Below are 16,755 nucleotides of genomic sequence, written 5' to 3'. Positions count from 1 at the left end.
GTACAGAGAGCTGACGACTTGTGGGTCTCAGAAGAAGGGAAACTGGTTTTGCCAAACAGTCTTTTGTCACAATTTGCAAGGCTTTATCATGGACAGGCACATCTTGGCAGAGATACAATGATCATGTTATTCAAAATTGACTGGTTTAACCCGAAATTCAGGCAAGCCGCAGAGGTTACTTGTCACAGGTGCATCATCTGTCAGCAGATGAATGCAGGAAAAGGGACTGTGGTAACTTTGAGCCACATAGGGAGAGCTGGCGGTCCATTTAGCAGGGTGCAAATGGATTTAATTGAGATGCCTGTTTGTGGAGGATTGAGATACGGGTTGGTGATTGTGTGTGTTTTCAGCCACTGGATTGAAGCTTACCCCACCCGTAGGAATTACAGTCTCACACTTGCTAAGCTGTTGCTTAGAGAACTAATACCCAGGTTCGGGTTTCCGGTCTCTTTAGAATCAGATAGGGGCAGACACTTCGACAATGAGGTGATTAAGCTCTTGTGTACTGCATTAGACATTGAACAGAAGCTGCATTGTAGCTACCGCCCTGAAGCATCAGGACTAATAGAACAGATGAATGGTACCTTGAAGTCGAGAATGGCAAAAATGTGCGCAGCTACCAATATGAAATGGCCAGATGCATTGCCCTTACTGCTGATGCTGAATAGAAACACCCCTGATAAGAAGACAGGACTATCACCCCATGAAATCCTCATGGGCAGAGCTATGAGGCTACCCGCAGTACCTGCAAATGCTCCTGTGAATATCACGGATGATATGGTGTTGGACTACTGCAAAGGTTTGGCTGATGTGGTCCTCTCTTTTTCCTACCAGGTGGAGGCCAACACATTGCCACCGATCAGTGATCCAGGTCACAACCTGCAAACCTGTGACTGGGTGGTTGTCAAGAAGCACGTGAGGAAGTCGTGTTTGGAGCCGCGCTGGAAGGGGCCATATTGAGTAATACTGACAACAACCACTGCTGTGAAATGTGCAGGCGTTCCAAAGTGGATACATGCCAGTCATACAAGAAGGTAACATGTCCGACTGATGAGGAACTTGAAGTTCCCAACTCAGCAATCCCAGAGAAGGAAGTCTCAGGGCCGGAAAACAGCCAAGGGGGAACTGAGACTGCAGGAGAGCCCACTGAGGACGGCCTCGTCCCTCAAACAGCAAACGAGTTCGAGAGAGGAGATGGTGAGCCTATCTCAGTGGAGGCAGCAGGAGAACTAAGTCAAGGAGAGGTTCTCCCAGAAGTAGACGGATACGGGTTAAAGCTTGAACCCGTTACAGACCCAGAAGAAGAAGAAGGGGAAATAGTAGAGGGAGGTCAAAGCACACCGGCATCCCCTGAGCCAGTTGCAGGTCCGTCAAGAGAAAACACCATAGCACAGGAGGGTGCTGTTCAGAGCCCTGAAAGGCTAAGCAGGAAGAAAACGCATAAAGGTGATAACTGGCGAAAGAAACAAGCTGCAAAGGAAAGGATCGTCCCAGGTGAGACAATAGAGGAAGAAATTGATACAACCAGAAAGGAGGATCTAAGTGAAGGAGAGCTGCAGAGTGAACGCAGGCTGAAAAGAAAAAGAGTTGCAAATAGAAGGTACGCAGGTCCTGAATGGGCATTTGCAACAACATCTGATTAATTCTTAGCATTCTGTTTTGATCGAGAAGTACAAGGCCAATACTACGGAACCTGAAATCAATCAGAGAAAGAGACTGTGTTAAAACTGAAATTGAAATTGAAAGCTGAAAAGCTGAGAAAAGAGACCTATAAATTACCGGATGTGACACTGATAACCTGAATTGACTTTGAAACCCGATTATGGCAAGCTGCTAACCTAATTTGACAAAAGGGTCCTGTGGTTAGTGAAACGCTGTAAATACACGCGGAGAGAAAAAGAGACTTTGAATCGAGAAGAAAAAAAAAAAGCGAGAGAGTTTTTTTATCGTCCTCAAGTTGATTGTTTGTTTTGAGTTATTCTGCTATCTGATTCTTTGCAGAATATGGCTCATAATAGAGGTAGTGGCAAGAAGGGTAAAGTGTGTGGTTGGTTAAGGAGTATATTAGGTATTGTGTGTGCGATAATAATTGTAGGTTTGATTGTGGGAATGCCGTGGTTGGATAAGAAAGCGACTAACAACGCTTCAAAACCTGAGACTACAACACTAACACCATGGGAAAAGTTTGAGAAAGATACACAACACTTGCATGAGGGAACTAATTCAAAGGGGGAACTTTCCACTAATGTCTTCTATCGCTTGCTGAATGAGTATTTTGAAACCATGGATGCGAGAAACTGTTATGTGTGCACAAAGATTCCTTCATCCGTACAAGAAGGGGTCACCTATCATAGTCTTCCACTAACATACGGGATAAGTTGCAGCTTGCTACTAACAAGATTTTATGACCAGGAGCACGTGCAATATTTTTACTCGAATTTGGATGTGGTGTTTTCCTTTGTGCCAGTGATTGAGTTTCTGAATAAATTAGCTAAGGAGCATAGTATAAAATTAGTTAGAGGTTTCTTTGAACCGACACTTACATTTGGGACAGCTTATGCACACCGCAACAATCTGACTTGCTTATTAACACCTGTAGAGAAAAGCTTCTTAGATCACACTGATGATAGACGCAAAGCACTGAAAGAAAGATTAGAAAAGGGGCTAGAGAAACGCACATATGCAAATGATTATGCTTACACTGCAATAAAGACGCAAGGCAAATTAGCTATATATGCATTACATGTAGGGAGGCTTTGTATATACAGGCCAAAATCTGATCATGACACTTTATTTGTGGGATCGAGTGAATGCAGGCATGTGTTTTTGTTTCAGAGTAAATGGACATTCATGTTAAATGGACAGGATCCAGCGATCCCTGGGATCTATTATATCTGTGGACTTAATACTTATTACTGTCTTCCTAAGGGATGGTATGGGACATGTTTTTTGGGGATAGTTTTCCCAAAGATATACCAGATTGATTACTTAAAGCAAATACATAAAATGTCTGAATTACAACATGCTAGACAAAAACGAGAGACAGCGGCTGCTGTTGTGGGTGACATATTTGGAGCCATAATTCCTTCAGTAGGGGTTATCTTAAACTCCATAAAGATTCGAAAGTTGCCTACTATTGTGGATAACATTCTGACAAACTTCACAGGGGCTATACTCCTGATGGATACTGAACTTGCTGTGGAAAGAGCTATGACTCTTCAAAATCGGCTTGCTTTAGACATTCTTTTAGCAAAGAGCGGCGGAGTCTGCAAGATGCTCAACGAGCGTCATTGTTGTTCATTTATACCGGATAGAGGTATGCTTACTAACCTAACTAGAGATAGTACAGATTTGAAGGATTTGAAGGAACCTGGAGTTTGGGAGAATGTTGGGAAAGGAATTGCCTGAGTAGGGAGCTGGTTTAGCAATATTTGGAATGGGGTTCTTGCAAAAATACTAGGGGGTCTATTAATTGTTCTGGTCTGTTTATTAGGTTTATGGGGAGCATGCAAAATTAATGACAAAATTAAAAGAAATTGGACAAAGAGAAACAAGAGAAATGAGGAAAGTGTAAGGGAGAAAATGTTCAATGAAATTTGTGAAAGTTCAAACAAGGGACAAGATGTTGAAATGCGCATTAGGCGCAAGGTGAAAAATTTAAAATGAAAGGTCGAAAGGGAAAAGGTTTGTGTGATGACGAACGTCATCAGAGGAGGGACTGAGAGAGCGTAGCTTATATAATCTATATTAACCTGAAACGTTTTATGAATTAATGTGTGCTACCGGACGTGCTACCTCTGAAGACGTCAATCATGTGGACCAATAAAATGCTTGTAAAATAATATGGGGTGAAAGATTAATGACATAATCCATTTCCTAATTGAGTAAAGATAGTGGGGTAAAACCAAGGACCAATAAAATTTTAGGGGAATGTACAACGAAAAAGGGATAAAAACCCATGACGCAGAGAACCATTAGAATTAGGTAGGTAATGTTATTGATTTTATCCAGAAACTTTGTCACTCTGTTTGGTGATTTTGCTGATTTTACTTAGAACCATCCTCTTCCTTAGATTGCCCATTTACACTTTGCCTCCTTATGAGGGAAGTACCCCTTTTGCTCTGGAGCTGAATTCTGATTGATGGCGATTAGACTGATGTCCTGAAGACGAAGACTTAATCTGAGTGCTGACCTAAACCTTGGAGGGTAACTATGACAATACAATTGTGATTTTGTCTGTTTGCCTTTCCTTTCCAGGTACCAACTGCTTACTTTTGACAGAGACCATAGCTAGATGTTTTCCAAATTGGTGTTCTAAATTGTTTTGCATGAAGCCCAACATGCCAATGCTAATCAGTGGTTAGGTCAGGTAATCACAAAACTGACGCAAATAGACCAACGACTGAATCTATTCTTTGTTGAATTGACGCGTTAATGAGACTCTGCTAAAGTTGATCTATGCTGACTCTTTGTTATGTTTTAATAATTGCGTTCCTTGCGTTGTTTAAGTCTTATTGAAGTTGCCAAATGATGACAATGTTATTGAGTGTTTTGGTTTTAAGATTAACATACATGCTTTTAGAATTGTAATCAAATAGGGAATAAAACATCATAAAATTCTACTAAACTGGTGTGGTTATTCATGACTGCAAGGTCATGGTAGTGTCTTGAATCGATTAATGACTTTGACTAAAGTGAAATGTATTGTTGTGATAAATATTGATGACATTATTGACATATTGATTGACATATTGATTAGTTATCTCGTCCTAAGGTGTCTCTCAACTGGGTCAAAAGATTCATTGGCCTAAAACGAGTCCAGATGTGTAAAAAATTATCATAAAAGGACGCATTAGCAATTGTTATGTGAAATGTTATCTTTCACTTTATATACTTGGATTTATTTTCCTGCATGCGCTCTGCTTATCTAGGCACACTAGGGTGCGTGTTGAGCCCGTAATCTGTTTTCATTTCCTGCGCTGCTCTCACTGGTGACTCGCGTGCCTTGCGTGCGTGCTGCAGGCCTAGTTGTCAGACGGCCTCTGCGGCTTTCATTTCTCTTTGCCGCATCGCAGTGACAACGTTTACTTCGCCGCATCGCAACTGTCTTTTTTCCCCTGCGCCGGTGCTCACCGGGGAGATTGTGAAGGATGCAGGGTCAGGCACGGCTTGCCTAACTTTCGGCTCATAAGGTTTGCTTCCGCACTAAGAGACGCGCGTGCATAGCCCAATTGGGCTATTGGGTACATCCCACGAGGGAGGGAAGTGACGTGTGTCAACTTCCCTGTCTCGTCGGACCACAGACGCCGGCCCCAGGCTGATCCAACAGGAGCAGTGATTATTTTAGTACTTTGTACACTACTGTGCCCCGTTTGTTCCTGTTTGAATAGGGAGTCTGCTATTAACTCTTACTGTGCAGGCACTCGTCTTCTGGTGCAGCTAATTAGCTAATTTAATTTGATAATTTGATTTTCTGATGACCCTGGCCTGTTCTGCCTGGGGTTAGAACAATTAAGAACTTGCTTTTTCAGCAATTGTGAGCACTTCAACCTTTGAGGTTTGACAGTGGTAATACCATGTCTGATGAAGAGTATTATGGTCAGGGTTTGGAGATGTATGGCCCTTATGAAGACGAAGATTACTATTTTGATCCCTGTTTTGAACAGGTTATTGACTCTTCCATACAGAAGTCTTTGGATAAAGCAATTTCATCTTCCCTTGTACCCTTATCCAAAAAGATTGATGATTTGGCTGGCCCTTCTCCGTCTCTTCCTTCTGGAGATATTTCATCGCTGTCTGTCGCTTCTACTGAACAACTGTGTTCTCACAAGAGCAAACTGGCCTGTATCTCCTTTCCTTCTACCTCTGAACATACTTATGCTTCAGATCCCTCCACTCCTATTACTTTGCCTACAGCAGTTTCTGATTCTGACTCTGTTTCTTCTCAGGAATCCTCACAACCTAAGAAATGCACAAAGAAGCGTAAACTTTCCTCTTCTTTCTCTCCCTCTCCTTTTTCTTTCCAACCATCTGATATTATTCATCTTAAATCATCAGATTGGGCTCCAGCCCTGCTGTAGCGGATTATATGCATCTGCATATTCGAAAAGGGTTTGAGAAGGAGGTCAGATCCAAATTGAGATCGGAGTGTCCGCGACCAGATTTACCACATAAAACTGCGTTCAACTCCTGAGATTGATAACACAATGGTGACATTCCTTAAGAAATATAAAAATATAAATATAAATATAAATATGTCAAGATAAATTGTTAGATGTGTCCGGTCCCCACCCAAAAATCCTCAAATTGGCTCTTCAGGCTCAGAAAACTGGGGCAGCCATCCACCCGGAGGTGCTGGCTGGGTGGACTCAACGTGCCATTTGTTTTCTTGGCAATGCAAATTGTGCTTTAGCTTCAGAACGTAGAAAGTCCATCTTGCTGTGTATTGACCCTCAACTGGCAGATTTGGCTCCGGCTGAGGCAGGCCCTCTAGCTCAGGGACAACTTTTTGGGGACAAGTTTGTGAAGGACATTGCAAAATTCATCAACACTTTCACGTCTTTGGATGAATCCAAATCTTCCCCTAAAAGAATGTTTAACCCACTTTTTGGATGGGCCGGTCAATTTCGAGGACGCTCAACCAGTCGGGGCTTTCAACAAGGTCCTGCAAGAAGAACTTATTCAAGACGCAGGGGTTAGACCCAGGACCCTTCCCAAGCAGGTTTCCATCCCTCCACATATAGAGGAGCACGCAACCGCAACAATCGAGGCGCACATAGAGATAACAGAGCGATTGATAACAACCCCACAGGTAATCTTCCTCTTCCTTCTATCCCCTTAAGAGGCAGACTGAATTTTTTTGTTAAAAGATGGGCTTCCATTTCCTTAGACGCATGGGTTCTATATACTGTTCAGGGGTATTCCATAGTGCTGGTATCTGTCCCTCGACAGCACTCCCAGCCTCATCCTATCCTTTTTTCCCAACCAGACAAATCCTTTATAGATGTCGAAATTCAGGAATTTTAACAAAGAAGGCTATTTCTCTCACTTCCGTCACCCAAGGGGTTTCTGCAGCAACATTTTCTTGGTGCAAAAGAAAGGAGGTGGTCAGAGATTAGTACTCAATTTTAGAAACTTCAACTCCTTTGTAGTATACCGTCACTTCATGATGGAGGGCATCTATCTGTTGAGAGATCTTCTTCAGAAGGGAGATTGGATGGTTCGTCTAGATCTGAAGGACGCTTACTTATCAGTCCCAATAGCACCTTCCCACCGGCGTTTTCTCCAATTTCAGTGGAGAGACAGTTGGTACGAATACCTGACGCTCCCCTTCGGGCTGTCTTCAGCTACTTGGGTGTTCACCAAACTCTTGAAACCAGTAGTGGAAAATCTTCGCGAGAGAGGCATTTGCCTGATAATCCATCTAGACGACATGTTTATCATGGCGCAAGATCGATCACTGTTATTGACTCATCTGCTATGGGTAGGTTCTCTTCTTCAGGAACTGGGGTTTGTGATCAATCACAAGAAATCCTGCATGGTTCCATCCCAACAATTAGAGTTCTTTGGATTCCAGGTAGATTCAGTACAAGCCCAGTTGCTCCTTCCTTCTCAGAAAATGAAATCGATCAAGAGAGAGTTGAGGATGTCGTTATCGAAACGGATGGTTTCTTTGAGGTTCCTAGCACGGATTGTAGGCCTTTTGGCCTCTTCGACTCAGGCAGTCTTTCCGGGTCGTGTCCATTACAGAGCCGTGCAGAGATAAAAGATCCAATTCCTTCAACAGGGTTTCTCGTACGATCACCTGGTTCCGCTCTCTGTAGAAGCCCGGGAAGAGCTCCAGTGGTGGCTCTCTCACATGGAGGCCTGGAAAGGCAGGGCCATTTTTGGGGAAACCCACGAGGTGGTGATAGAGTCGGATGCCAGTCGCTGGGGCTGGGGAGCGAGATGCAGTCCTTTTTCGACAGTAGGGAGGTGGTCCTCAGAGGAATTGCATCTCCACATCAATTGTCTGGAACTCTTAGCGGGTTCTTTTGCTATCAGACCTCTGTCCCCTCTCAGGAGCAATTGTTGTATTCTTCTGAAAATGGACAATGTGTCTTCTGTCTGGTACATCAACTGTCTGGGGGCAACAAGGTCTTGTCTCCTGGCGAATATTGCCAGGGAGTTTTGGCATCTGTGTCTGGATCGGAAGATCATGATAATAGCGGAATTCCTTCCAGGAAAAGACATTCTAGTGGCAGATTGGAATTCTCGGTTCCTGAGAGATTACAGCAATTGGAAACCTCTTCCTTCTGTCTTTCAGAAGGTCATGGGGTTGTTGGGACCGTGTCCAGTGGATCTGTTTGCGTCTCGCCTCAATTTCCAGATCCCAATATTTTTCAGTTGGAGTCCGGATCCGTTGCCTATGGCAACGGGTGCGTTTCTGCAGGATTGGTCAACTCAGATGAATTATGCGTTTCCTCTGTTTGCCATGATTCCACGAGTCACAACGTGCTTGTGCTGACAAGCAGCGTCTGCAGTTCTCATAACCCCCTTTTAAAAGAGTCAACCCTGGTTTCCATCCCTTCTGGAACTCTCGATTGCTCTTCCTCTACAGCTCCCGTTTTTTCCGCCACTCCCTCTGGTTCAGGTGGGATCCCTGCATCCTCTTCTTCTATCGGGCCAGCTGTGTCTCATGGCCTGGAATATATCGGGAGACATTCACAAGTGCAGGGCCTCTCGGCTTCAGCTTCCTCGTTTATACGACAAGCTTGGGCTCCTTCCACCCACAAACGGTACTCCCTGGCACAGAAGAAGTGTGTGGGTTGGTGCCTTCAAGGAAATGTGGATCCTGTGGGATCTGAAGTCAAGGACATTATAAATTTCCTGTCTGAGTGTGCAGATACTGGTCTATGTTACAGGTCAGTAAATCATTTTAGATCGTCTGTTTCAGCTGGACATTCATCGATTAATAATAAACCGACTGGGCAACACCCTTTGGTATGTAAATTGTTGAAAGGTATCAGAGTGGCCAATCCACCTAGACCACACTATTCACAGCTTTGGGAAGAGAATGTTGTTTTATCCAGTGGCCTGGCTTCACACGAAGAGATGTGCCTGTGGGAGGGGATCTCCCCTCAGCAGATGGTGAGGCAGGAAGGGGGAGGGCTGCCAAACTGGTCTTCAAAGGAAGAGAAGGACATTTGGAGCAACCCAGCAACACTCCCACATCCTGCAACCCCAGACAACTAGGTGCCCCCTTGATTAAATAAGGAGAGGGCAGGAGAGGGGTGTGTTTATGATTTTTAGCCACACCAGTGGGTGGTCTCAGCCAGATGTAACCTCCAAAAATCACTTTCACCCATGATGGATTTTTGAGGAATGTTGCCTCCTGGGATTGATTTTTGCCACACTTCCCAGGAAGTGGCCATCACAGGGGGAAGGACCCTGCACCTGATTGGAGAATCAGGACCCCCCCTGTTGTTTACCCAGGAGCAAGGATAAATCTGGCAGACCTGCACCCACACCTCAGATCCCTATCAGATTCCAACAAGGAAGAACTACAGGAGAAGAAGGACTGCCCTGCTGGACCCCTGACCTGCAACTGTATACTGAACTCTGGAGGACTGCACCAGCTGCACACTTGGGCTTCACCACTAAAAGGACTTTACCTGTCTTCTACTGCTTCAAGAAGGGACTCCCTGTTTGCTACAGGTACAAAGGAGCTGCCCAGAGTCCCGTGCATCAAGTCCTGCAAGCAGAGCCCAGCGTCCAGTGGCCATTGAGGATTCTGACCAGGTGCATTCTGGGAATTGTAGTCCCAACTCCCAATGGGCAACTCAGAGCTTCTATGACCTTGGATCAAGTTGGGGACACTTCAAGGACACAAAAAGGGCCTCTGGAAGAAGATCCAGAAGTTTGGAGACGTTTGGAGCAACTCCATAAGTTGAAGAGGTGCATTGTGGGAGTTGTAGTCCCAGACCCCAAGAGGCTCCCTATAGCCTCTGAACCCTTGGCTGGTGCTGTGGACCACTTTCCTGAATCAAACACTTCTGAAAGTAAGTGTGACAGTGTTACCTCGTGGGTGGCCTGAACTCTGGACTTCGTTCCTTTCCAGTGCGACCTTTTTTAACCATTTGAGCACTAGTTGCTTCTATGCGCTAGAAAGAATCAATTCTTTAAAAAGTCATATCTCCGGTTCCCCTTATCCGATTTTATTCGTTTTGGTGTCATTTTAAAGGTAAAAATATAATCTATTTTTATAAATTGATTTTGGATTTTTAAACTGTTTCCTGTGTTTTATTCAATTACTGTTTTGTGATATTTGAATGCTTTACGCTTTGTCTCCTACGTTAAGCCTTGTCGCTCGTTGCCAAGCTACCAAGGGTTGAGCTAGGTTTAATTTACTGAGACCTAACTGGACCTAAGTGGAGGTTAGTGGCCTATTGCTAAGTGTAGGTACTTACCTGCCCTTACCAATAACCCATTTTCCAACAGTAAGGAGTTCAAAATCCTATGTTATTTATTCTCTAATGCTGTATTCAAGTTCATAAACCACAGACATCTCCCGCAGTATGCCTTGACTGGTTTATTTGCTGGAAAGTGAGATGCTCAATCGGCATAACCTGGTTATGCAACAGTACCTGTTTGTCTGACACTAGTAGTTAATGACAGCTACAGGTAGTGTGCTGTAGAAGCTCACTCCCTTGAAATCCAAAGAAAATAAAACACTTCAAACACTGTCTTCACCTCATCCAGAGATGGATGTCCAACATGTACTTTAAGCTCAACTCCACGAGGACAGAACTCCCACTATTCATCAAGAACAGCTAGTAGTGCAAACCTTGCACAGTGACATGAACATGGATATATTTCACCTCTACCATTCACCCATGCCAAGTTGCTCAGATTCACTCTGGACACTGACCTCACCCTGACAGAACTAATTCTTTAAAAAACCAAGACAGTTGGTTACCATCTCTCTGTACTGAAGAAAGTGACTTCAGAACTGCAGGTCCAGTCCTTGTACTCTCACACCCACATGGTTTTAAAGCCCTACTCAATGGCTTTCAAGACTCCCACTGCCCCCAACATGAAATTTGAGGAATTTTACATTACGCTCGCTACACACAATTATGCACCATTGATTGTTCAATTTGTGGAAAAAGTTTGTCGCAAATGCATAGGAACATCAGCTGTTGTTCAAAGTGCATTTATGTAAATTTGTCCTTACACTAGAAATTGACACATTTCACAATGCAATATAGAGCAAAATGATGGATTTGCTTCTCACATAATTAAACTCTATTTAGTGCAATTGTGTCATAATTTTATGTAATTAGTTGAAACAGGCTTTGGAAATTTCACACACACACACCCATATTAACATGTATGTATACATGATTTAGACAGACTTTGGCTTTACAAGTTAGGACATTTCACACTGAAAAGGTGGAGATTGGGATGATGCTCAAGAACAATATCTATGGGGGCATAATACCAAGTGACTTCTCATGGTAGCATAAGATAGTGCATAATGTTGGACTCAGAATCTGATTAGAAAGCATGTTTCAGGTAGGGTCTTGGGTGGAGACCATGGCCAAGCAGCAGTAGTCTATCCACTGAAAGTCGCCATTGCAGGAATGGTTTCTCACTGTCGCAGAATTCTGCTGATGCTGCCATGTTTTGCACTGTGCACAGGGAACAAAGTATGTAAAGTTTCAAGTTGCTTGATTCTTCAACCCCTTGATAAAATGTCGAGGCTAAATTTCACAGAACATGTGGTACAATTTAGCATTCTTTGAATTCATAATTTGTTTTGCCCAGCTACATGGTTTAGACAATACAGTCCCATAATGTATACTCTACTGCTGCTTAATTCCATTGGCATGCCCTACAATTGTTCACTTGGAATCAAAATTAATATCTTTAGAACATTTTATCACAATATGCTTGTTAATACTGATTATTATAATAAATAAAAATGATGTCGAATTAAAAAAAAACTCAAAAATATTTATCAATGATTGTTCTTACATTTCTTTTGAAGCCCACTGTATGAAAAATTGCATTTAAAGAAAACTCATACAGTACCTAAATAATGTTCACTGAGTAGTAATCAACTGAAGGAAAATGGCTCCCTGTTGCAGTTACACCCCCCAACTTTTTGCCTGATATTGATGCTGACTTGACTGAGAGTGTGCTGGGACCCTGCTAACCAGGCGCCAGCACCACTGTTCTTTAACTAAAAATGTACCATTGTTTCCACAATCAGCACACCCTGGCCACACATAAGTCCCTTGTAAAAGGTACTAGTGGTTCCAAGGGCCCTGTGACCAGGGAAGGTCCATAAGGGCTGCAGCATGTGTTGTGCCACCCTAAGGGACCCCTCACCCAACACATGCACACTGCCATTGCAGATTGTGTGTGTTGGTGGGGAGAAAAAGGCAAAGTCGACATGGCATCCCCCTCAGGATGCCACGCACACGAAATACTGCATGTGGCATAGGTAAGTCACCCCTCTAGCAGGCCTTAAAGCCCTAAGGCATGTGCACTATACCACAGGCCAGGGCATAGCTGCATGAGCAATATGCCCCTACAGTGTCTAAGTCCATTCTTAGACATTGTCAGTACAGCGTGGCCTTATTAAGTATATGGTCTGGGAGTTTTTCAAAATAAACTCCACAGCTCCATAATGGCTACACTGAACACTGGGAAGTTTGGTATCAAAAGTCTCAGAATAATAAACCCACACTGATGCCAGTGTTGGATTTATTAAAAAATGCACGCAGAGGGCATCTTAGAGACCACCTGGAGTGAGATCCTTTGTGCTCTCTGGGGACAGAAAAAAGCCTGCACTGGGTGGAGGTGCTTCACACCTGCCTCCTGCAGGAACTGTAACACCTGGCGGTGAGCCTCAAAGGCTCAGGCCTGGTGTTACAATGCCCCCAGGGCACTCCAGCCAGTGGAGATCCCCACTCCCTGGACGAGCCCCCACTTTTGGTGGCAAGTCCAGAGGGATATTGAGAAAAACAAGGAAGAGTCACCCCCTCAGCCGGGTCCACCCCTAAGGTGACCAGAGCTGAAGTGCCCCCCTCCTTGGAAAATCCTCCATCTTGTTTGGGAGGATTTAGCCCAATAGGGATAGGGATGTGCTCCCCTCCCAAAGGGAGGGAGCACAAGGAGGGTGTAGCCAACCCCAGGGACACTAGCCATTGGCTACTGCCCTGTGACCCTAACACACCCCTAAATTCAGTATTTAGGGACAACCCTGAACCCAGGGCTTCAGATTCCTGATGACCTACAAAGAAGAAGGACTGCCTAGCTGAAAAACCCAGCCGAGAAGAAGGAAGACGACAACTGCTTTGACCGCAGCCCTACCGGCCTGTCTCCAACTTCAGAGAACCTGCACCAGCGACGCATCCTGCAGGCCCAGCGACCTCTGCTGACTCAGAGGACTGCCCTGCAACTATAAAGGATCAAGAACTCCCGTGGACAGCGGACCTGTCTGACCAAGAAAGAAGAAACCATCTTTAAGGGGACTCTCACCTCACTCCAAAAGCATGAGTTCCCACCACTCTGTACCCAACGCCCCTGCCCCATGTCCAGAGAAGCCAATGACTCAGAGAGGACCCCCAGGCGACTCCGACGACGTGTCCACCCTGGGCTGACCTCTCTGCACCCCCACAATGGCACCTGCAGAGGGAATCCCGAGGAACCCCCTGACCGTGACTGCCCGGGACGTAGATATCCGACACCTGGAGAAGCATTGCACCTGCAGCAATCAGACCCGTGAGAAACTGACCACCAGTGCAGCAGTGACCAGCATGCGGCCCTCACCCTTGCCCAGTCGGTGGCTGGCCCGAGAAGCCCCCCTGTGCCCTACCTACAACGTCTGGGTGACCCCCGGGTCCCTCCATTGAATCATATGGCTAACCCGATGCCCTGTTTGCCCACTGCACCCGGCTGCTTCTGTGCCGCTGAGGGTGTGTTTTGTGTGCTTACTTGGCCCCCCCCCCCAAGTGCTCTACTAAAGCCCCCTGGCCTGCCCCCCGCGGACGTGGGTACTTACCCGCCAGCAAACCGGAACTGGAGCACCCCCTGTCTCCATAGGCACCCATGTTATTGTGGCTCCTCTTTGACCTCTGCACCTGACCGGCCCTGTGTTGCTGGTGCTGGGTGTTTGGGGTTGACTTGAACCCCCAACAGTGGGCTACCTATGGCCCGGAGACTGAACTTGTGAGTGCTTTACTTACTGTATTACCGAAACTGTACTTACCTTCCCCAGGAACTGTTGAAATTTGCACGGTGTCCACTTTTAAAATAGCTTATTGCCATTTTATGAAAAACTGTGTACATTACTGTTTTGGTTCAAAGTTCTAACTATACCTATGCAAAGTACCTTACATTTAATGTACTTACCTGCAATTTGAATCTTGTGATTCTAAAATAAATTAAGAAAATAATATTTTTCTATATAAAGACCTATTGGCCTGGAGTTAAGTCATTGAGTGTGTGTTTTCATTTATTGCTGGTGTGGGTACAACAAATGCTTAACACTACCCTCTAATAAGCCTAACTTCTCAACCACACAACCACAAATAGAGCACTAGTATGATCTAGTATTGCCTCTGTCAAGCCTCTTGGGGAACCCCTGGACTCTGTGCACAATATATCTCATTTTGAGATAGTATATACAGAGCCCGCTTCCTACATCAGAAAATAATTTTAAAATTACACATCAAGTTGGAACTTCCTGACAAAAGATAAAACCAAAATAGAGAGTGTATTCTTGGCGTAATCAGCAAATCATTTTAAAAACATCAGGAATAACTTCTTCATGTTTAAAATAAATGATGCCTATGAAGTTTTGGATTTTTATTTGCAAATCGCCAAAACCAATAGTTCTTATGAAGTAATCAGATACTCATTCTTAAACCCTCCTGGAGTATTCAGGAACAATCACACCTTGTGAAGTCATCAGGTACTCATTTTGAAATCCTTCTGAAGTCATCAAGAACAGTCAGACATCAGATGCTCATTCGTAAATCCTCCTGCAATCATCAGGAATAGTCACACCTTTTAAAGTAATCAGATACTCATTTTAAAATGTTCCTGAAGTCACCAGGAATAGTCACACCTTGTGAATTGATCAGATACTCATTTTCAAGTCATCCTCAAATCATTGGGCTCAGGTTTCTAAACTTGGCTGATGACTTGAAGAACTTGATGATGTCTGATGATGTGATAATGACTTCTACAGTATTTGGATGATCATCTAGTGACTCTGTGATGGCTTCTAAAGTAATCCTGTTTGACATGGGTGGGTAGCGTGCTACAACATATCAGCCCTTTCAAGTTTCCCTGTCCATGCCTGATGTGCTGCTATAGTTCAGGTTTTTTCTTTGAATTCTGCATATTTTCGTTTTGCATTGTGTCACAGCTTAGTGTAACGACGCATGCTTGCTGTGCTAAGTTTTTCCCTTCTACAGTACATGTCTGTTTGGACGAGGCGCATCTCGCATTTGGAGAGTCCCCCAGTAAACCCTGAGGCAGGTTTTGGGCAAAGATATCTGTCACATAGCAACAGCTCCCCAGCACACGACAGGCAAAGAGATTACATCAGATTTGACGGACATCTTGAATCGTTATATTTCGAGTGTTTTACTACAGTTCACACTGCCAATCGTATATGTGAGGACATTTTGGCAATCCTGATCAACGCATACTGCTTTGAGTATCTGGATGCAGCATCAGTGCAGCGCTTCTTCACGGCATTCTGTTGATGTCAATTTCAGTTTTGCCTACCACAGGTACTTTGTCAATGCAGTGACTTGTATGTATTTTAATTCTCTGTATTACACAGAGGGGCTTTTCGCAGCTATAAGTACTGTTATTAGCTACGATTTTTAATTCTATCACCACAGCTTTACATGGAATTTTCGTGCTAACAGTGTTCCTAATTCGTATTGTCAAAGTTTTACCACAGTTTTATGCAAAATACCTTTTCTACCTTTTACTTCAGCATGGCCACTTCACAACAAATTACTCAGCCTCCTCCCTTTTGGTCTCAACCCGGCAAACGTAACATAAAGTGGGCACATTGGTTTCATTTGTTTGAAAATCACCTAGTGGCAATTGACGCAGGCAATTACTTTCCTGAACGTAAATTTGCAATTTTGTATAGTAGTTTTGGTCTGAGAGCTCAGCAAGTTTTTGACAATTTGCCACCTGTAGCGAGGCCCCATGGCCAATCTGGGGATGTTCCAAGGAACATGTACTTAGAAGCCATTCAGTGGTTGCGTAAACAATTTGCTGAGGAACCCAATATCATTGTGGAAAGGAATAATTTCGTCAAACGCAAACAACTTCTTGAAGGAGGAGTTGAGGAGTGTGTAGCTGCACTCAGGATTTTGGCAGCCACATGTGAGTTCGGCCCCAACGTGGACACATATATTCATGACCAAATCCTCTTTATTTGTGCTTCCAGGAAGATTCAAGAGCAGCTACTCCATAGTCGCAACCCCACCCTTAATAAGGTTTTAGACTTGGCCAAGAGCATAGAAAGATCTTTAATATCCTCAAAAGTTTTAAATCCTGCGTCAACAGTCAATTTGGTGTCAAACACAGTTTCCGAACAAGTAAATGATACTTTGTGCACAGTTCTCAGTAAAAGAAAAGAAAGCCTTTTGCACAGAGAGGATATTCAAAGAAAGCTTCAGCATACTGATACTGATGCAGCTCCAGGAACCATGTTAGCAACTTCACTGGTTG

The sequence above is a fragment of the Pleurodeles waltl genome, chromosome 6, assembly GCF_031143425.1.
Source record: "Pleurodeles waltl isolate 20211129_DDA chromosome 6, aPleWal1.hap1.20221129, whole genome shotgun sequence".
Lineage (NCBI taxonomy): Eukaryota > Metazoa > Chordata > Amphibia > Caudata > Salamandridae > Pleurodeles > Pleurodeles waltl.
The sequence above is the reverse complement of the archived record's forward strand: the minus strand, read 5'-3'. Positions refer to the sequence as shown.